This window comes from Anopheles arabiensis, chromosome 2 (genome assembly GCF_016920715.1).
Source record: "Anopheles arabiensis isolate DONGOLA chromosome 2, AaraD3, whole genome shotgun sequence".
NCBI lineage: Eukaryota > Metazoa > Arthropoda > Insecta > Diptera > Culicidae > Anopheles > Anopheles arabiensis.
In genome coordinates this window covers 29,467,328-29,490,372 of record NC_053517.1, presented here as the reverse complement: position 1 = coordinate 29,490,372, position 23,045 = coordinate 29,467,328, and the positions used below count along the sequence as shown (strand labels likewise).

Genomic DNA, 23,045 nt, shown 5'->3' with positions numbered 1-23,045 from the left:
TCCATTTACACCTCGGAACGACGCTTGCAAGCGAAAGTTGTAAATTAATGGCATCTGGAATTGGGTACGCACGGAGTAGACAAGGAGGTGTCCCACTTTCCACGGGTTTGAATAAAACGGAATGCTGCAGTTGGTTTTGTGCTCTTTTAACATATTTTTATTGTTATACTTTAACAAAAACCCAAACAAAAGCACTGCTCAAACAAATGCTTTAATTGAAGAAAGCTTACAATGATTGAGTATTGTATTAAGCAACGAAAACGACACAAAATCAAACCCACTAATCCGTCAATTGGCAACCGATTACGTTTCTTAGCAACAGATTCAAACCATGCTTGAGTGCGATTGATAATCGACCTCTCTCTCACAAAGATAATATAATTAGGATACAAAACCAATACCATAATTCCCGCGCGTCAGCAAACAAACCCCACTTATCGTACGCGAGAACGTCGGAAGAATTGAGGATCGAAGCGACGGTGTGAAAGATAAGATGGCACATCGCCAGCATGGCAGCTAGCATACACTCTCTATCGGTAGGCCTCGTGCCAGTTCAATCTTGCCAAGTAGCCCGTAGTGGAGTGAAGTGGATTAGTTAGCTAAACGTAAACATTATCATCCCATGACGGATGTTGATAGTGGGCCCCTATTATCACCACCAGTGAGGGGAAAAGGAAACAAATCAACGGCGCAACAACAAAAACAGACAGAAAAACACCGATGGGCAGGCGGCAGAGGCTTCTATAGACGAAACCAATGCTCTGCATGATGCGCCTGCTGTGGGCGCCAGCTTTTCATCTGGTGCCACTGATAATAACTCTCCCGCTGCAAATTGTTGATGAACAAGTGGTTGAGGGAATAAAAATTGTTCGGTGAAAGGGTTTGAAGAAAACCAAAATAGTTGATTAGCTTTCGGAGTCTAAAATGTTAATGTTATCATAATTTCACTTCAAAAATCAAAACTGTTGCCTCTGATTAGTTTATGTCACGCTTACGTACAACCATTGCCAAGATAATATAAAAAAGTGTAATAATAGAAAGCATATTGCTCCCACAATTATTTCGAGTAGAGTGCATGAAATAAGTTATAACGAGTTCTATGTTTTGAATCTTAAGAAATCGCGAAAGAGAAGAACCTGTTTGGTTTCAGTGTTTACAGTTGAAAAACAAACAAACAGACAGTTGTACCGCTGTGCAAACTAATCTCTGTAGGTCAAGCATAGTCGTGATACCATGGAAAGTACGTCAAAGGCAAGCCTACGGGTACGTGTCTTGTCATAAGGCATGAGCTGTATGAGTCAAATGGTAGATTTTTTGCAGAACTTAGGACAAGTTATGCTATGCGTCCGGTATATGCATATTACTTTGAAATTGTTGTATTGTAAATATGTAAATATCTTTAGTGGGCTTTCGCAAACATCAGATTCACTGCAGAATATATTCATTAATTTATGCAACAAAATTCATACCGATCATAATTTAAACCCAGTGCTAATGCTTAGTTTTAAACGCATGGGAATTTACCGATCCTATGCAACATGAAGGCTACTAACATCAGGCCCATAAAACCATAATTCAAAAAGCAACAACAAATCGAAAACTACCGATCCGTATCTGCTTATCGCAAAGGTTGCGGGTGAAGCCATGGCATGCAGGGCGGATGTGTGGTGTGGAGGAGATTTGTGAAATACCCTTTTGGAAAATTACATTCATGGTTTTTTGATAAAGATCGTTTGCTACCTGCCGGTACCGTTGAAATGCCACGTGTGATTGCTCGTCTGGCACACAGTGTTCTTCGTGCCCATACCATGACGGTGTTTGCCTCTTTTTTGTGTGCCTGTCGTTGGTAGGAAATATTCATGCGTAAATATACAGAGAAGTAACTCAAATGCTCAGGACCTATTCACCGTACAGCCGGAGGAGCGCCATCTGCCGTTAGTCATGCGCAACGCGACATCTAACCGCCATACATCTTCATCCTTTCGAACGCACCACTTATCAGTCGGGTGGGGTGCGTGTGTGTGCTTACCATAGCAATAGACGATGGAAAGATATCGTTTATTGCTATTTTCTTTGCCAATTTTATATGCACACGGGTTCGAATCGACCTGCGAGGCTGTTATGGGTTCGGAATTCATAACGCACACCCGGGTACGTTCGTTAACATCTTTGTAAATGCCGACGGCCACATACGCGCACACGTGAGGCTTGTTGTTTCATGGAAGCAAGCCTGCCTGACGCTGCCGACTGATACTTAAGAATAAAGTGTGGAGCGACAAATTTGTTTCCCTTAGCTCCGGAAGTACACGTTCGTTAAGATTTCCACTTCGTATGAGAGGCGTAACGGGCGGAATCGGATTATTTATGGCTGCCGAAATTTTCCAATCTATGGGTGGCGCATAATCAGATCGAGATACGGGCTACGGGATGGGAAGAATATTCACAAATCTGTACCAGAAACAATTAAAGTAATGTCGTTTTTATTGATATTTTCACGACCGCATAAAAGCTTGATGGATAAGAAACCGATCAGTGGAACGAATCTTAAACCGGAGCGGGGTGGCAGAGGTTCCGGAGGATATCCAGAAGCATGGAGTGAAAATGGAACGACGACAAACGGTCTGCTGCTTTCCAGGGAGGTCCATCATCAAATTGCACTCGAAATGTAATGGTTTGAGCAGTAGAAATGATTCTACCAGCTAACAGGCTTCTTATGATTCTTTTTTAATACCTTTTTAGCGAGACGCCAATCACCAATGAAATAATATTCAAAGCTAGGACACTTAAATAGTTGCAGAATGTTGGTAATGTTCAATCATTTTCAAAATACAACTTGGAACTAATGTATATAACTATAACCATCAATCAACATTTTAGATAATATTCGTGTCAAAACTGAGAACCACAGCGGGAATGCTATTCAAGGAAAAGTTACACCACACTCTACCATGACGTATTCAGCGTTTTTTCATACGGTACTTTTTCTATCCTGCACGACCCCCGATACTCAAGGATGTGAATTGAATTGTATCCAATTGAAATGGATATCTGATTGGGGTAGATAGAAATGGCAAAACTGACAAACGCATACACTATCCGCATAGGTATCAGAGACATGTCGTAACAACGCAGGGTGAACATAACAATACATTGGAGGATTCTCGGCCAGGAGTCACAAAGAAGGAAACCGAACGGCTAGGGAATGATTCGTTGTGTCAAACGTAAAGCATGGTAAACTATGGTATTGTCCGACGTGGTTGTAGGATTTGGCAAAATAGATTAATACCGGGGAGTAAGAGTTACTCCCATGAGGTTTCATTCCGATTGTTTTTTAAATTTAAAAAACCTCGTGTCATAACTTCTATTTATAATGCAGACCATGTTGACAAAAGTTTTACAACATGTTAAAAGAAGCCACAACGTTGTTCTATCCAGGAAACCAGCCTTTAAAGCTAACCTTTTTTTCCCGTAGTATCCTTTTTTCGTGCTGTTCAGAGCTCACAAAGTGAAATCGTAAGAAATCTCACGGCAACAAAAGATGTCACTTACAATTTCTGCAACCTTTGAAACTCTAAGGTGTCCGGGACAAAAAAATGAAAAAGCACGCTAACTGAGATGGGACTGCTGGTAATTGACAGCTGTCGTATGAGAAGCTTTTTTTTGTAAGATTGCTGAACGGAAGCGAGAAAAATAAACGAAAACAATCACGCAAAGATATAGGAATCTCGGTTCTGTGTGTGACATGCGTGTTTCATTCGATATGATGGTTTGATTTAGAAGATAGGATATTAAAGATGTTCCAATAGCAGGAGTGTTTCACTGTTCGATCAATCATTGGTGCGATTTATGTTGAAGCATAACCATGAGGCAGGTTTGTAAAAAAAAATCCGAGATAGAGCACTTGCTTGAAAAAGTGGTAAAATAATGGAAACCATCGATGGAATTCCAACTTAAATTGTGTCCTATTTGAACGGTACATCGACCAAGCTGAATGGTTTCGCTAGCATCGCAAATCATTCAAGAAAGAAAAGCCCATACCAGTATCACATTCTACCGGATCAGCAATGGGGTGGAACATTTCCTGCATAACTTATTACGGTGAGCTCCGTTTGCTTTCGCTCCTACCTGATGGACTTTTCTGGATCTTCCTTTCTCGCTGCTGAGCCGATTGACGAAGGATAAAGTTTGCCCGAAAAAGTCATTCTAGTGGAACCACCCTTCCTCCCGAAGGCGAAAGAATAAACCGATAAAATGTAATTCAGGAATTTCAAATATTTTCCTTTAGCGCGCACTATCGTTAAGGTTTGGTGCGAGAGAAGATGTCCTCCAGTTGTACATCTTACTTTTTATTTATTGATTGCATGTTACCTCCATTCGAGATAACTTTAACCACACTAGCATGGCATTCCAGGTTGGTGTGCAAACAGTGTGGGAATTACGCCCACAAGAACGCAAGATTCCAATTTAATCTAGAGATACTTTAAGAAGCAAGAAAGAAGCACAAATGCATAACAGGAGCGCAGCATTGCTCTGAGATTTGCAGAGTTCGAGGTGAGTTTTTCACCCATTTTTGGTTCTATATCCTACGGCTCGGTCGCTATTATGGCAGTATGAAAGGAGAGCACCCGATCGAACAAATTGGCAGCCTGTAAGAAATGAAAATAAATTCTTTTCGTTTACTTTCACTTTCTCCCCTGCTTTTATAAGGCAAGGATGTCATATGGAAAGTCGTTATTTTTTCTCGCTTAGGTACAGAGTGAAGCACACAGGGAATGGTTTGGGGCTTCTATTTTGCAGAAGCTAGATTGCTTTTATTGTATCCGTTAGCTTTCACTTTCCTATGGGGACGCACACAAACGGAAGCACAAAACAGGTAGATTGTGCCCTATCATGCGCAAATCATCAAACGTCGTTCCAATTTTTCGAGCGCACATCTTTTCCTTGTTTCCCCATCACACGAGGACAAAGAGATGTGGAGCGTAAGTTGTTAATGTTTTTTTTAGTAGCATATTTGAGGAAGGTACATGAAAAAGTATTTGCAATATATTATTTCATATTTTGTTCCAGTATGGACACCGTTTTTGATGATAATTTGCAACATAAAAATATTTAAATATTACATGAAAAAGTTAATCAAACTATCGAAAAAAATAAGATAGATTGCACCCCAATGGTGTTGATTCTTCGATTGGCAGAACAACGTTTGTATTCACAATAAAACGTGACTGAGTTCCAGAATAGCGTGCCGATCTGCTGGTTAATATTCAAAATCACACATCACCAGGCGTAGAATTCTTCCTCCTCAGCAGCAGTATGAGGAAAAAATTGCCGTGAAAAAAAGGCACGTGAATTCATTTCACACTTCACTACATTTATCAATCTGACAGGTGACAGCTTCGGAGAAACGTCAGATAAACAGCAGATAAATAAACAAACAGCCAATGGGAACTGAATCAAAAAGGATGCTCTCTCCATTCTAGTATCCCAGATGGGAATCGATGTAAGTGTTTTTCCAAGAAAACGGCATATCCACCACACACTTTGAACGATGGCTTTGGTTGGTTCAAAACTTTGCTCGATTGTGTGAAGATTGTTTGCAGAATTTATTTTGCAAGCTAGTTTACTTTTACTGTAACATATTTCTGAACACTAGTCTCACGGTATATGCACGATACATTTACATCTATTTGAATTACATTTTATTCTCCTGAGACACGGAATCAGTATCCACACTTAGTGTTATGTTTATTGAAGTCTCAAGAAAGCAATTTTCCCGTCCCACAGGTACGCTCGTCCTTAGGGACCGTCGAACGCGCTCACAAAGGAAGTTGGCAAACAATCAGCTGGCTCGTCCAAATAACTAAATAACATCGAATTAACAATCGTCCCTAGCTTAATGCCGGATTAGATTGCCCCGGAGCTTCAAGAGATCGAAGAAGCAATTAATGAGACGGTACCGACTGGCGTACGATACGCAAGTGACCTGCAAACGGGGGTGGGTGCACGTGGTAGGCTAAACAAAGCTCCACATAACAATTAAGTGCACTAATCGGGCTCCAAGTTAATGTGAGTTTAATTTCGTCTCCATATACCTTACCATCCCACCGTACCAGCGTACGGGAAGTTAGCCGCTTAGCATCGAAGCATCTCACCGTTTGCGTGACAGGTCGGAAGTTTTGATTTCCTTTCCGAACCTGCTACGAACCGACGTTCGAGAAAAGGCAACGTCAAATCCAGCCCACCTCATCAACAGCCAACAAAGAGTCTTTGTGTCCCGACTGTTAAGGGTATTGGTGCCGTGGTTTTGCATGAAGGGAATTTTGAAGGACCGGCAGCAGTCCGGAAGCAATGTAAACGCATGCTGGCGAGAAGCCTGCCCGGTGCCTCGTGCTTCAACAGCACACATACACATTCGACCAAAGGGTCACCAATTACGTAGGTTTCATTGTTTGGGTTCAGTCCCAACCTAATCGATAGCGTCTGGCTTTGGGTTTGTGACCGTTTTTTTTTTTTTGTTGGCTACAGGATGAGAACAGCGGATTTTACGCAAAAATAAACGCTACCTTTCCATAGCGGGTTTTTGGGGTACACAGTAAGCTAGCTGCGTCCTGCTTTAACTATCAGAGTTGTTGTGTGGTTCTTTTTCTTTTGTCCCTATTGGTGACGGTGACGGAACAAAAGTGCTGGCTCGCACACACACACACAAACCACCGAGGAACCGTCCAGATAGAGCAAGCCCGTAATTAGATTTGTGGACGAGTTATCCAACCAAACCGAGCCGTAATCGTACACGCCGATATTTAACTATTATTGGCAAAACAAAAACGAAGCTTGTTAGCTGATAGAATCTCATCGAGATAAAACTTGTGCAACTCCCATATACGCCCGCGCGGAACACCCCGAAAGCGTACACCATAATAACATCGAGCAAAGCCCGTCTTGAAGGCGCTAGAAAGGGAAAGCGAAGCTCAACCAGATAGCCTGAGAAGAGTTTTATGTAGCGGCAAGGGCACCGGCAGAGGCCTCAAAGTTTGGGATGCACAACTTTTTTTCTCATCATACATGATTCCGAAAGGAAGCTCAACCATACGTAGACGATAGCCAAAAATCCAGTTCGGAAAAGATACAAACATCATTTTGGCACACATTCATGGACGAAAGTTCTGGGCATCTTAGTGATACTAATAGCAACGGTCTATGTTTTGTTTCTTCGCTCTGTTCACGGCAAATTGGAAAATAATGTTCCAACGGGCCTAGGTGACCGATTGATGTACAATAAACAGGCGTCATTTAAGGCGCATCACGTATACCCTTGCCGGAGAGCGCTGCGAACTTCCGCGGTGAGCAATAAATTACGATTATCCAAGCACAAAACTTTTCCCTCTGCGTGGTAAATACGGCTTCGGATTGAGTATCAAGATATTACTACTTGAGTTAACTCAGCGGGAGGCATCGCCAGTGTCAGCAAACGCACAATTTTGCGCTGTCTTTCTCTTCAGCCGAAAGCACAAGAAACAACTAAAAAAACTTATAGACTGGTTGTGTACAATGAAACAATGAACGAAAGCGTATATAGAAAGCAAGCAAGCTAGTTCCGTTCGTAAAGAAATAATGTTCAGTACAAGTGTGTCGGTAAGCATCATCTTTTTTTTTGCAAAGTATCTTGAATGCCCTAGCAAAGACAGGCCGCTACGAACAAACTTTTGATCGTGTAAAGCACACGCTCAGTTGTTTCTATCTTGAAGGGAAGAGCCCAAAACTGTCTTTGCCGACGACACAATTGTCACCCTCCTGGGGGGCTAACCCAAGAATGCCATAAAGAAAAGCCTTAAGAGCACTCCTTAGAGCCTCGGAGGAAGTCAGCTCGAAAACTGTTTGCCATACTGTGTTTTGTGTGTTTATCTTCTTTTTTCCAGTTTCTCGGCGGTAGCTTTCAACTAACGGCTTCAACTCTGGTACATAAAGCTCTAACTGGCCCATTACGGTCCCAGCCAACATCCGGCGCTAGAAAGTTCTTTGTCTCAAAATAACACAACCAAATGCTTTTTATATTGCGCGACTGTGTCTGTGTGTGTGTGTGTGTGTGTGTGTGTGTGTGTGTGTGTAGGAGCATACAAGATGTGTTATGTGGAAGCAACGGCGGCAGGAAGCTACATTGTTGAGACGGTCGGAAACAAATCGGGCAGCTTCAGTGTGGTAGTGTGCCAGTGTGTCTTTCGCGCAAGGGGAAAATTCTCTCCCGTGCTCACAAAATTTCTCACCGCCAGGGGTTTGCTGCTCAGAATGAAACGGAAAGTTTCCCAGAGCAAGCTTAAGCGTAAGCGTCGTGCTAGCGTGAGTTGCACATTTTCCTACTTTTGTCCACACGACACCTTCGGCGAATGGGGAGCCGGTACCAGCAGCTCGCCCGGAAGAGCCTATCGTCCGTACTTCCTCCCAGCCATAGCGTGGTTTAGCGCTCCTGCTTGGCTTCTATATGGGCTCGCTCTCATTGACGTGACTTCTACAGCAACACCGAAGCTTTTGCAGTGGTATTGGTGAGCGGTTGGGAATGAACGCATGTTGCCTTGGAACCGTAGTTCAAGGTCTCCGCAAGGCCGCATGCTCAGACGCTTCTCGCGCGTGTAGACATTTTGAGCAGCGCTCCTTTTCACACATTCAGAGACTCCCGCATTTTTTCAGCCCGTTGGTGATGGTGGTGCCTGAGCGTACATTTAAAATCCCTGTGTGTGTCCTGTGGCCGCAAAGCATTTGCTGTTGGCACTAGAAGCGAGGAATGCATACGGGACGGCACTTCAACGGTTTAGTTTATGATGTTTTGCGCACCCTACAGTTCTGTTTGTCTGCTGCTTCTACCTAGATTTGTAGTTTTTGTTTGCACGATGTCGTTAGTGGTAGTGACGGAAGCGTGCAACTTTCGCTTTCAATTACCATTCGTAAGCGGGGAAGAATGTGCAAGTAGTTTCAATCCACCACACTTTTTTTTATTTCTGGTACATTATTCGGCTGGTTATGTTGCAACGTGTATGTGTGTGTTGCAAATAGTGGGCAAGGAATCATTAAAGGTTTTTATGAAACATGGGACTTGCAATGCTTTAATAAATATTTCTCACCAAAGCGTTTTGAAATATTTCCTCCCAGTCTGTTTTGCATCTTATAACGAACATGTTAAATTTGATACACATTTCCACACAGTTATGCTTAATTCCATTAGAAATTCTTGTTCAAAATGAAGCACAAATGGAGGCCGCCTGGTACCTCAAGAGGACAGCGTCGAACGTAGGAGATAATTTTCGTAATTGAAAATTTAATTAAAGCCACTTTAAGCTTTTGTGTCGTGGTTTCATCCCATACCACGACTACCAGTTTCAATCGTCTGCTTTGAAAATAACTACCTCACGAACGCAGCAAGTACTCGCGCTGGTTGAATGAAATTCAGCCGAATTGCTCCAATGAGACAAGCGAATCGTTAACCGAAATGGGTGAAATTCCATACCGATTCTCCCTCGGTCTCATCGTTCCACACCGCATAGCCGGGGCCAAGAGAACGAAAAGTTTCATCGAGCGAAAGGAAAACGCTGCACGCCTGCTGAAAATCCCGTCGGCCTATAAATAATCTCCAATTAAAAGTTAAATTTTCTGTAAAAATGTGCTTCGGTGAAATGCTTCATCTATGTGCGAAAGAAAGTCAAGCGTTTCTGGCTGGCATCACTTGGGACAAAACAGAAAGCAACGATAATCAGCGGATGGTATAAAACGAGAATGTTTTATTATGAGAGGAATGGCATTAAGTAAGGGGTCCGGTTTGCCGTACCTGCTACCCCACCAGCAGGCTTCATCAACATCGGGCTTATCTAACCACCTGATCGTGGCGCGATGAGGAAGTTTTCTCTCAGTGGCGACATCTCTTTGCCTACTTCCTGCCCTTGGGAACGTCAGCCGTCTTCCCTCATTAAACTCATTATTGACCTTTATTGGCAGATTTGAAGGAAAGTCAAAGTTTTGTAATTAATTTATTTTAGCCCTCACGCCTTAACGGAAATAACTAGCAGAGAAAAAAACGCCATAATTGCGGAAACCAGATTTAGGATGAAAGTCCATAAGACTTAAATGACGTGATGGTAGGAAAGAAGTGTGCTCTGTGAACACCAATAGCATAAAAATGGAGAAAGGAATGAGCGTAGGTTTTACCAAAAAAAAGCGATGAATGTCCTTTTACTTTTTCTAAGTTTACCTGAGTTAATTGCGCAACAAAATGCCCAGGAAAGTGCAATAGGTAGAAAAAGGAAAAACATTTCACACCGTTTCCCTGACAGTGCTTGGTTTAGTATCACCACTTCAGGCAAAACGTATCCGGTGAAAAGGAACTTCTTAAGTGGCCCAATAACAGTTACCAATTAAGACAATTGTTTTCGCGGCTCATTAATAAAACTGGGCCGTGCTTAGTAGCTGCTAATTATAGAGCACGATTGTTGAAATGCTGTAGCGTAAATTAAACATATAATAAAAGCAATGTACATGATAAGCAACGATGATTATTATCTTGTCAAAAGATGAAACGTACTAAATAACACAACGCAAAACACTTTATTTAGTACTAGTTGACAACGGTATTGCGGTAATTGTGAAATTGTAAGATAATTATTTTCAGCTACGTATGAATTCTAACAGGTACTCAGATCGATACAACACGTTTATACTACTGCTTGCAGTAGTTTTATGTACTTCAAACTGCCCAAAAACTGTATACATAAGAGCCTGCGCAGCACAAAAGTTCCCAACATTCCACTGGTAAACTTCGCAAACATAAAACATTTATCTTCGTCCCGTGCCTGACGTATGAGGAGGTCGGTGTACGTGCACAAGCTAGCTAATGAAGTGTTTTAATTCACCGAGGGTAGCCGTATTTTTCCTACCGTAGGCTGGATAGAATCGAAAGTTGCGCCAGTGGAATACATTTAAGAGGATTACAATGTTTTCCAATTTCAAGCGAGACGTGGGTTGTGAAGGCCCAACTATGCGAAGTATGTTTATGCGAGCTTTTGGGATGGAATCAGTCTGTGCTTACGTAGGATAAATTGAACTGATGGGTTCTCTTGCATCAAATCAATAAAGGTAGAAAATAAACGTAAATCGTGTAAAATTATATTTTATCATCTGAAAGCATTTCGTATTTTAACCATTTTTTCAAACATTCACAAAACAAGTAATTGTTTATAAGTTATACAATATTCGATCCCAATTTTGTTTTCACATTATTCGTTACCTCACAAATAGAAAATGTATTACCAATCGACCGGTATTAATTATCCTCCGACATTTTGCTCTACTGAGTGAGCACTTCACACAACATCCATTGTCTTATTTGCATCACTAACGAATCGACATGCCGGCTACGGTACGTTCATAACAAACCCTTTTCTTATTTTAAAGTGGAAGTACTGGTTTGTAGTTTTTGATTCAAACTACTGTATACGAATGTCTGATCCCATGTTTTGTTATGTAACACCGATTCACTAAACACTACCATAAACACCGTGTTTGTCCATGTGCACACACTTTGGGATGTTTCGGGAACGCCTGTAAATCGATAAATTTAAGAAAACATACCAGCCTTAGCCATTCCACATCAAAAAGAGTTCGTTACAACTGTGGTACATTATTTTGTTCCTAAAAATATCCTCCAACTCTAATACTTGAAGGGGCTATTGTTTATTCTACTTGGAACACGATTAAACGACAAGAGCAATGAAACACACAATGCTACAATCTCCTGTAGCTTATCTATCGCTGCGAGACGACTGCCGATACGTGCGTTCCGACCAGCCAGCTATACTGTGAAAACCTAAACCCAACCCAAAAACGCCACTCTTCTTCCATACGTTTTGTCACTTGCCCAGCCGCCCACCACCAACACTCACTTCCAAACACGGAATGCTCACAGACTGCAACGAACCGACAGGAAGCCGGATCAGTAAAGGGAGTGTACAATTTCTTCGACGTTACCTAAACCAGACAGCGGCTCCACCCATTGCCCTCATTCCCATATGCCGTGCTCATTCCGTCTCCGACATGAGTATGTTTGTTGGTTAAAGCTTGTGTTTATTTTGCTTTGCCGGATTTGAGCATAATTTCCCGTTGCCCACTCCAGCAACCGACCGAAGGACTCATCATAACAAATGTTCAACTCGGTGTGCGTGTGTGTTTGTGAAATGTATGAACTCACATATACTACCACAGATCGCCAAAAATCAGCTGAGTGGTAATCAATAATTTACAACAGTCTTTTGTTGTCGTCGGTTGCTCTCTCTCCCATCGAGGAACGGATGTTTTAATCGTACATTTTTATAAAGCACCATGCGCCTCCATAATTTCCATTTAGTTTTGCAGTAGCAGTAAATAAGTAAAATGTAAAAATGAATATATTCATATGTTTTTTTCTATGAACATAAGCACAAATAAAACTCAATAGTTGGGAAAGTACAACGAAGGTTGATAATGGACCAATGGACTAGTATACATTATTTGACAGAAAAAAACCCTTAGTTGCAATTTTAATTTAAATTCAACTACTTTCGCGGCACGGTTCTACTAATACCAAAGCACGTATTTGGCTAGAAGCTTTACCAATGCCACTCACGATTCGCCCAGTCAACAGTGACGCACACAAACACATAGCAGTTTTTGGTATCGCAGCGCGTGCGTCGGTTTTTACTTTCATTTGCGTTGTTGTTTTCGCTTTTAAACAGCCTTGTGGCCGAGTTTCATCTGTGTAGTGTGGAAAAGCTAAAGCTGTATTGGTGTAATGACAAACTTTCGCTTTTTTCCTGTGCCCATAGGCCATACTCACACACATTGCCAGAGTTGAGGGATGGGTAGCTAGAAAAGCTTAACAGAACCGCTCACAAACACACAGCCAGGTTGATTGCTATACAAAGAGAATTCATCACAAGGCGTACAGGGCGTTCAGTTTCACAGACCCAACCAGACGTTTATTGGTGGATGGTGGTATTTGTGACAGGAAGATGGTAATATGTCTACAAAGCAGGGCTTTTATGAGGCTCTTCAACACAACAAAAGATGCCGAGCAGACGATATCGCGTGCACACACAGCTTTTCACCGCGGTCCAACAAAACGAACGAAGGAAGACAAAACTGAAATTCTAGGATCGTGACAACGACGACAACGAATTCCAGTGCACAAGACAAGTCTTCCTCTCGCTTTCCGTTCTAGTCGGAAGCTTCTACGAGCACCGGAAATACTTCCGTTTGATTTTTAACAAAAGACCCGAATACGGTTTCGTGCTGGCCAATTATTCTCTTTTTAGTTTGCTGGTGCGGCCAACAGTGTGGCAGCTCGTTTGATGGGACCATAACAGTTCATTCGGCATTTTATGCTAGCTGGTTTCTATTTTTCTTTGCATTTTCACAGTGTTAGGAGCTCATTCGCTGCCAAGATTGCACACTTATTTTATATTTGTGCTTTTGCTGTATCGCGGAGAAGCGTGCAAGAAAGAAAAAAAAACACGCTTTCATCGCTTAACTTCACGCTTGCCTTGTGTGCGTCCCTCGACGCGCCGTAGCCGATGTCGCGATCAGACTCCAGGGGAATTGGTACCGTAATCTAATTTTTTATTGAAGCAATAAACTCCCTCGAATGAAATGCTGCGCTTGATATGTATCGCAGCTTTTCGTGCGGATTTTCCAAAGCGGGACTGGCAAACGAGCGTACTTCCGTATCCAAAACTTACCTCTCAATCCTTCCAATAACGTTCCAGTAAGGCCATGGCTTACACTTCAACGTTTGGCTAAAAAAGACCTGTGCAGATTCAAATAAAAAACGCGCTTCCAGACGCGCTCACACACATACGCAACGAAGAAACCTTACGTTGGCACTATGTGAGACGATTAAACCTACGATCTGTGCGATTTCCCGCTTCTGCTTTGGTTTGCAATCGCTACTACACCAAAAAAGGGGATTTCATTTTGGAGCAAAATTAGAAGCAGCTCAGTCGACCTAGAAAAGGCAAGCAATTCTAATGTGATTAAAGGTCGACAATTTAACCTAGAAGCTGATAATGATCCCTTTTTCTGTGAGAGTGGAGGAGAAGTGTCGAGGCGAAGGCAGTAAGGGATGCTCGCATATTTTCATTCCCATCACCACTGGTCCACCCAGTGAAGTACGGTAGAGCCTGCCTTCGCGCATCTTTTTCCACTTTGCTACACCGTACTGCTGCTTACTTGCTCGATTTCCCCATTTTTTACTTAGGCGCACCACAACGAACCAGGAGGGTTCTACACAAATTAGAAATTCTTGCTCAATTTTGTGGGTAAATAATGGCGGGGAAAGGTTTTTTTTAGCTTTGATAACACTGAAGAAAAACGGAGAAAACGTGGGCCGATCAGGGACGGTTGATAAGTTCGAACAGCCCCGAACTGTGTCTGGGTTTCCCTTGCTTTACAAGTAGTCCCAAGGATCCCCCCCCCCGAGGCGGCACAGTGTGTGGCTTCCGCTTTCAACAATGCATTCCTTGATGAAAGGAGGCACTAAAAACGTAATCCTGCCGTGCAAAAGAGGCTCGTTGAGTAAAATATTCGCTCTAATAAAGTGTGACTTCTGGAGGGAGGGAACAGAAAAGGCAAAAAGCTCATTTCAGCAGCGCTGCTCTTTCGTTGCGTGAGCAAAGCTACTTATGGCGCACAATTTATGGGACTCGTTGACAGATGCCGGATCGCACCGGAAGTGTTTACGGGACAATTCTAGCACAAGGAACAAATATACCGTGCACCCAACGGTCTTATCTTTAAATCTACGGTGATAGCCATTGTTTGCAGGTAAGGTTTCACTAACATTAACAAATGAGCATGTTCAAGATCCGTTATCCATTACTTTCAGGTTCCTATAAATTCCACGTGTCGCTGCTCCTCGATTTTGCTGATTGCTTTAGCACACAGCCATGCAATCAATTTGTGTTGATTTTATTTTGATCCTTCGACAATTGTAAAAACATGATTGCTCATTAAAAACATGATTGCACCTTCTCAGAAGGACTTCCGAGCACTACAATGCAATTCAATGTGTCATTGCAAATGACGACGATGGTGAAGGTACATGCAATGAATCACAATTAATGAAGTTTGGTTATACCGAGCCCTGAGCAGGGATCAAAGCATGGTCTACAGTCTACGTTATACACGGTTCGCCAAAAAAAAAGGGTAGGATCACGTTGAGCTACGTAAAGGTTCCAAAAAAGACTTGTAAAAAAGATTGCGTCAGTCATAAGAACCCTTTCATCCAAATAAAATTACAACCATCGTTTTGGGTCGGTACGGCTAATGGTATGGTCGATAAAAAGTAAACCGAAAATCCAATCCAATTGTGACCAACGATTGTGAACATTTTTTTTCCGGAAGATGACCATATTGTAGATTTTCTAGTACGGGATTCCGGGATTCATCTGAAGTGTGTAGTATATTTTTTAAAGTGGTTTGTGTGTGAAGCAAGTTTAGTTATTGTTTTGTATTTCAACGCTACGACCGCATGCGCGCAGAAAGAAACTGACTACTGATAGAGGGCAGTTAAAAAAACAGATGACCTAGGATAGTAGATAGATGGTTCATTAAAGCGTTTCTTTGCTTCCAACAGAAAATAACACATAAAACCCCATTTTTTATCTTGGATCAATCACGAGAGAGTTTCATAAAAATCGGCTTACTTAAAACGGAAGCGTTTTCGAGGCGCTCCTGTGTGAGCGACGTAAATATGTTGTAACGTCGAACACCACCAAATACACCCAGCGTCCGGAAACTATGTTTATTAGAGCTTGGGCCAGCGTACTATACACGGTATAATACGGTATACTGGTGGCTGCTTTCACCGATAAAAGACCGAAAACAACGACCAAAAGTTGCCGATAAGTACATATCCCTCGAACAGTAATTGTACTTCCCTACTTTTTTACTGCTTCTGAGAGGAAATGAAAACGAAAAACTTTACCACACACACACACTCATACCCAAGCAGCTGCTGTGTTAAATTCACCTAGAATCATGTGTTCCCGGTTCAGTGTTGAGCTGCGTTGTACACAGCTTAAAAAAATCAACACAGCAGAGGGAAAGGAAGGAACACGATTAACATTCCGTTGTTACGAACACATTCCTACCGGCTATGGTGTTATGGTGGTTGCCACGCACCACATCCGGATTTCCGCCAAAATTACAAAGCACCGGGCATGAAAAGCGTCGTTGAGTGCTTCCAGCGAAGGCAAAGTTTCGGCCCGATACACGCTCGCATGCATGAACCAGGGGCAAGTCGCCCGGAAGGTAGGTAGTTCCTGCTTGCCGCTGCAGCTGTTGTAAAAGTTATGTTAATTTGATTTGTAATTTGCCACCATTCAGAAACCCTCCCAGTATCCCTCCATTAGGATCTGCCGCTCAAACCGACTGTCGTCTCTCCCTTCAATTCTGTCAATCTCTTTCGAGCTTTATCAGCAAACTTGAGGGTGTAAGGTAAGGGACACGATTTGCAGGGTAGAAGAAAGCTTCGAAATCGCAACTAGATAATGATCCAAGAAGGAAGGGAGGAAGCTGCTGGCGGAGTAAGGTAAGGCAGGTTTGAAAATCGTTACGAAATTGGATAAGAAAGTATGAGCGACCTGCTTTACGATAGGTTTTTCTTTTCCCAGTTCCACCGATACTGGGGTACTGGGACTTGGAATACGTTTGCATTTGCTTTCAATTTTACAAATAGTGAAATGTTTCATGTTGAATTTTATATGGTTTTTCGCGTAAACTAAGATACTACACCAAAAAGGGGCCTTATAATATTGACATTGCTACTCTAGGTAACCATTAACACATTTAATAATAATGCAAACTAAATCAATACTCAGCATTGTAACGATTATTTCTTTATTCGTTGGTAGGTCCATCCGTTATTGATTGAAAATTTCGAATCAAACAATTTGCTGCCAGCGGAAGGCGTTGGTTTTGGGTAATAATAAAATTGCTTTTTTCGCCACGTGCTACACCATCAATCTAGCCTGGTACAACAGACCAGCATTTTTCCCCATTTTGTCGCTAGCCAGCGGTTAGACTTTAGCATGCTTTATGACTGACATTCAACAGCAAAATATAAAAAAAAATCCCTTCCTCTCAGATTAGCTCTTGGATTAGCAAATGCTCGATTCAAGAAAAGAGAAAGGAGCCTAACTTATAGGATCGAAGAGATTACGCAATTCTTCATCTCTTCCCTTCGCTCAGCTCATGTTCCGCGCCCTCGGGACCTGCAAGTGAATTTAATTAAGCCATAGCAGGGATGGGTTCTTGCCTTCACTGCCGTACCTTCGTTGCAAATGATTTTGCGTTAAATTGGTGGCTTTGTTTAATGTTTAACGTGCAGCAAAAAAAACCCCACAGTGTCACATTGCTGATTTTAGTGTAGGCTATTCTTTATGTTCCTATCCCCCGAGAAGGAAAAGCGAAAGGTTGGCACTTTTCCAACGAAAAATAGGGATGGCGCAGCAGCTAATTGCAGATTACGCTGCCGTATAAAATGAAACAAATTGGATTGCCGTCTCTAGCAATCGGAGAGTATGTTAGACCGAGGTGACATAAAGTGAAAGATATATATTACAAGCAAGCAACAGTTCTTTATTCCCACAAGTCAGAATGACAAAAAAAAAAACTGCATGAACGTTTTATAGCAAATTTTAAAGATGTTATACATTTATTTCCATATGCTTATTGGATGTGATTTTTTAATCCCCAACAGCTTAATCTCCAGCAAACGATCAGCAGTATTAGAACTCAGTTGCTTAGCTACTGCTTCATTTCCTTTCATACAGTGGTATGGTATTCCGGTTTCCGTTTCCGTGCTTAGCGATTTTATGGGTGAATGATGAAAATGTCCGCCCTACCTTAATCCGTACCGCACCACATTCTTCAATCTTGCTCTAATCAAATCCATCTCTCTCTCTGCTCTTCTTCGAACCACCCCTAGCAGTTAATTTGATACGGATGAATTGCATCAAATACCACACCGGCGTTCATGCTGTCTCATGATGCTGGCAGATGAGAAGCTACAAGCGTCTCGAGCACAACCGGCAGGATTCAAAATGTCTCAATTTCCAAGAAGAATGGATCTTGAGATGTTCACTTTAGAAAATGTGCTGAACTGGCAAAACATCACATTGCGTTGTGCGTTAAAAGCTCTTTAAAATCCGGTCCCAGGTCTCAACTGAAAAACGGGAAAAGTTTCTTTTGCGGCTACTCAATATTACTGATGGCATACACATATTTGCGAATGATGAAAAACCATTGAAATGATATAATAATGCAAAGTTAATGAGATACACTGTTCTTTGTTTTTTTTTGCTTTTTTTTCTGGAGAATAATGTAAATATTCATGTTAAAGTTTAATGTAATGTTAAGGAACAGAACAGAGAACATTTTTAGTCATGTTATTTGCTTACGTCAATAGAACGAACATAATACCTCACCATAAATGAAATCCAGTTTTTTGCCACAGTTCATAAATAAACTATTAAAATTGATAACTTCCACCGTGCAAATATTATTAAACAACTTGTTTCTGTCACGTGTTGATCGGGATCATACGACGGGTGCAAATGTTAAACCTTTATGTATAGTTTTACGGACAGATTTTCACATGACTGTCAATACAATACAAAACAATATCAACATCTATCTTTACTAGCGATCAATCAAGCTAAACAATCAGTTAAACAACTAAGAGGATCGGTCAGATGGCGTGAGATGGTATTGTGATAGACCAACATATAGGTTAAGCAACAACCACAACCGGTTGAATCGCTCACAGCAATGTTCACGTTGCTTAAAACCAGTTCAAATCATAATCTACCCTATGCCTCCTCTTTCTATTGACGTCCGAGCGGAATGCATTGAAGTAACAAAAACAAACAAACATCCACCACCCAGCATGGTGCTGATAATACTACATTGCTTTTCAGTAACTAAACATTTGAAACGCGATGAGTAAGAAAAACGCATAACAAATATAAAGCGACACAACACGACACTTATCCTTATTTCATTCAGTAAAAAAAAATTAAATAGCAATTTGTTGTATTAGCAATTTGTTCGTTCAAAATAGAAGAAGACACTACTATACTCTGTAGCCCTTTCTAATATGGTTTTGTAACATAACGTGTGAGAGCGTAGTTCACGACATCCCAGTATCAGTTTCAACATTGATTAAGCATGTGTTATAAATCATGAAACGTCTCTTCAGCTAAATTAATTACCTCTAGCTAGTTAATTTCAATTTGAAGGGTACAAATAGGATACGACATCGCTAAAAATAAGTTATGTTTTTATGTCTTCATTATCAATACTTATGTATGCTTTTTTTAGTTTGAATAACATTATTTTCATGCACATAAGTATAATTTCTATTGTTTAATTTTGCGATTATTTGATTACCGACACATGTAGTGCCCTAGGCATGTGTTTAACCCATGTATGCGATGTATATATATGATATATGTATGTATACGATTCGATTCGCTGTCAGTGCAATAATACCCAATCTATTTTTGTTACGGTAGCTCTTACAACAGCCACTTTTTTAATTTCAACCTTGCAACAGACGCATCAACCACCCCTTTCTGTCGCCTAAACCGTTCTTTTTGCTGGCCACAACTTGGAACCGCTCGATTGATTGTGGTAAGTATTTTATAGGCCACAATTGAGACCGGGTCAGGTTCAAGTGGCTCAGCTGGTGTTGATTAAATTTTTGGATTCGTTACTCCCATCACTGTCCATCCTGGGACTGGGCAACCGAATTGTGCGCAACATTCAGGAAGGTCAAGAACGACGAAAGTGAAACACGGCTCCATTGTTCGAGTCGTTGACAACAGAGCAAAAAATGATACCAGTGGCATTTTGGATCAATTCCAGCATTGCATTTTTGTTGTGTCGCAAATAAAATTCCACACGTGTTTTGTTTGGGAGAGTGTTTTACGTTTGCCATTGTGTTCCACTGTGTTTTTTTTTCATACCGAACAGTAAAAAAAAACATTTAAATGCCACCAGCTGACAACAGGACACACGAAGCTTGTCTTGATTGGACAGGGTTATGCACACTTCGTACTATCATGACGAACCTGTAGATACAAGACGTGTTTCAATTTTACTAAAGAAGAAAAAAAACAATACAATCTAAAAAGAAAAAGAAAAAAAGGTGACCAATGACTTTTTCTTACTTTACCTATAAACCAGAAAGTGCAACACGCAAAGGGTGCCACAATAAGACATTCGTTTGTGATCAATTCTGCACGCACGTTTGCGTGTTTGTGATGAGCCGTGGTGATGGTTCAGTAGCCTCCTCTACTACAGTCATTATTTATTAACGATGATATCGAGCCTCGCTGACGACGTAATGTATTTTTTGTTCCTCCCCAAAATGGGACATCTTCACCTTTTCCTTTCGGCCAGTGCCGTTAACATTCTGCTACCGAAACTGTGCTGGCCATATTTAGCGGGAGAAGCTATACAGTGACGCTGTGTATGACACCTTAACCCCTTCATTACATGACGGCTAGTAACCAAAATATAGGGCTCGAAAATGATAGAGAACATCGCTATCGCTAGCAGGAATGCCAACACTACATATTTGCATACCTTCTCTGCCCTAATGCACACCACTATTCTTGGGTGGTTTGGGAAAGCTATTTACTCATCACCCACGCCATCGTACCATTGCTGAGTGCCGGAATGTTAATGAGTGTATGGTTAGCGGGTCGGACTAATTGAAATTCTGTAGCAGAAAAGGAGCTGAGCATGTTGTGCCCAAATTTACGTCTTCTCTACACTAATCTAAAATGCCATTTCAATTAACACAAATTAAGCAAAATTAGTGCTTTTAATGACTATCCCCAAATGCCTGGACTGCGATGTAATACTTTTTTGTAATATAAATGGAACAATTTTTTTTTTTGCATACGTATATGCATAATTCAATGTATAGAACAAGCGAAACATCAAATATCTTATACAAAAAAGTAGGATCACACATCATCAGGACAGACTCACACATTCATTTCCCGATGTAGTAGTTTTTTTTTGTCAGCATTTCATATGTTTCTGACAGTTCTGTCACTCTTACTTCGCAGGGAGAATATTTGGCATAGCTTTTTGTCCACTATTGATTATGTAACACGGTTAGGATGGGCGACATTCGAACCTACAGCGCTTCCTTCCGGTTTCATTTCCGGGAATCTGCCGCAGACGTAACTGACATGGGGATGAGGCTCTCCTTTTGCTATTAAATATAGAAGCCGGCTGTCCCTAATGGACATCTAAACACGTATCAGGAATACATTATGAATAGTGGCCTTTTCGTTTTATCATTTGCAGATCAATACGGGACGGTATCCAATATGTAGGAGCGGGTATCACGTGTCTATGATTTTCGATTCACACATATCGAGACTCCGTTCGATGTCGCATTACAATAATCGAACAAATTGTGGCATACATTATTATTTCAAGACGCCAGCTACGAGTGTTTATTAAGATAATCAGATACAAAACGGATTAACATTGCCTTTGGTATCTTTTTGAATCATTATTTGAAAAGATATTGTCAAAGTGGCTTAATATTTACAAACTTGAGTGTATATAAGTTTGTAGTAAAATTTTCAAGTATATGAAAAAACATATCAGCCTTTTGATGAATATGGCTTTTTAAAATAAAATGCAATTCAATTCAAACGTACAAATAATCAATCGATAGCCGCGTGTTAGTTAGATGTATTTGTACTACAACACAATCTCCATTCACACGCTGATATCAAAAATAGTAATGGTCCCATCCCGTTTCACCGTTGGCAAACCTATTTTCATTCAAGACCCCTATTTTTGTTTTTTGTTTTTTTCCTCTCTCTCTCTATCTCTCGTTCAAATCAAAAGCAATCCAACGCAATCCGGTTTGTTCGTGCTTGGTTCTTTTACACGTGACTTTGGGGTACCGCAGGGTGTTTCATTGGTGGGAACAGTAGTTTCAATGGCGCCCATCCATAAATGTAGGCACTGGTTTTGCTTTCATAATATGGGAAACGCTCTAAATATATAACAAGGCGAGTCGTCCGATCGTGTTAGGACAAACTGAAGGAATAGGACAAAGCGACATCAAGCGATACAATAAGTACACGTTCATCTCTAGCAGTCAGTAGCCATAGGAACAACGATCCTCTGCAACTGAGCAATAAATTATCTGGCTATTCCTGACAGCTTAAGCAAAGGGTATTGGGTAGAACATAACATCAGTCAAACAGGCATACCTCTCCAAGGGGCTGATAGGGGTTGAAGAGAGTACAATTCTACTTAATTTCTAGCTGTTTTCACTTTCATTCAAACAACACTGAATGTTTTTATCATAAAACGGTATCTGTTTGTCGGTGACAATCGCACCACAGTTATGCCAAATTTAAACACCAATCATTATCGTCTATAAAGGGGCTCGCCAGTTGGGGAGTTTGCGTGTAGGACTGCTACGCCATATTTTCCGAGAGCACCCTGATGATCGTGTTAAATTTGGCACGTCAGCGCCATGGCAACCATCATCACGATCCGTTGCTGCTGTAGTGTATTAGTGTTGATTATGATCACAACCGAAGCATGGTGTCTTCGGGACACCAGCAACACAATCAACCATTCTGGTTTCACCGCCCTACCCCAGGTCGCACCACCGGCCTCGTTAGCGTTCACCGTTTTATGTTCGGTCAGTGGAGTATGTTTACTCTGTTGAATTTGCTTGATTCGGGTTAATTGATTGCAATGGTGCCATGTGGCCAACCGTTTGTAGTGAACAGTGGTGACAAAAGAAGCACATTGGTTTGTGTGTTCACACAGGCCCACGGGCGGTTAAGAAAACCTTCAATGATTAAAGGACCGGGTTCAACAACAATAAAAAGAATTACTTACACGTGCCTGTTGAAAACTCGAAAAAAAAACAACAACAAAGCAACATCATCCGATATGATATCACCATCAAAATAGAA

General features: G+C 41.3%; 1 protein-coding gene and 1 long non-coding RNA gene across 2 annotated transcripts in view; one reads left to right on the top strand and one right to left on the bottom strand.

Annotated features, from left to right (window-relative positions):
• Nucleotides 1-23,045, bottom strand: part of LOC120894372 (protein similar) — a 113,677-nt gene that overhangs the window by 52,132 nt on the left and 38,500 nt on the right. The window lies entirely within an intron of this gene.
• Nucleotides 2,550-3,221, top strand: LOC120894376. Its single transcript, XR_005738189.1, has 3 exons — nt 2,550-2,665; nt 2,740-2,804; nt 2,878-3,221. It is a non-coding gene; the product is annotated as an uncharacterized LOC120894376 (long non-coding RNA).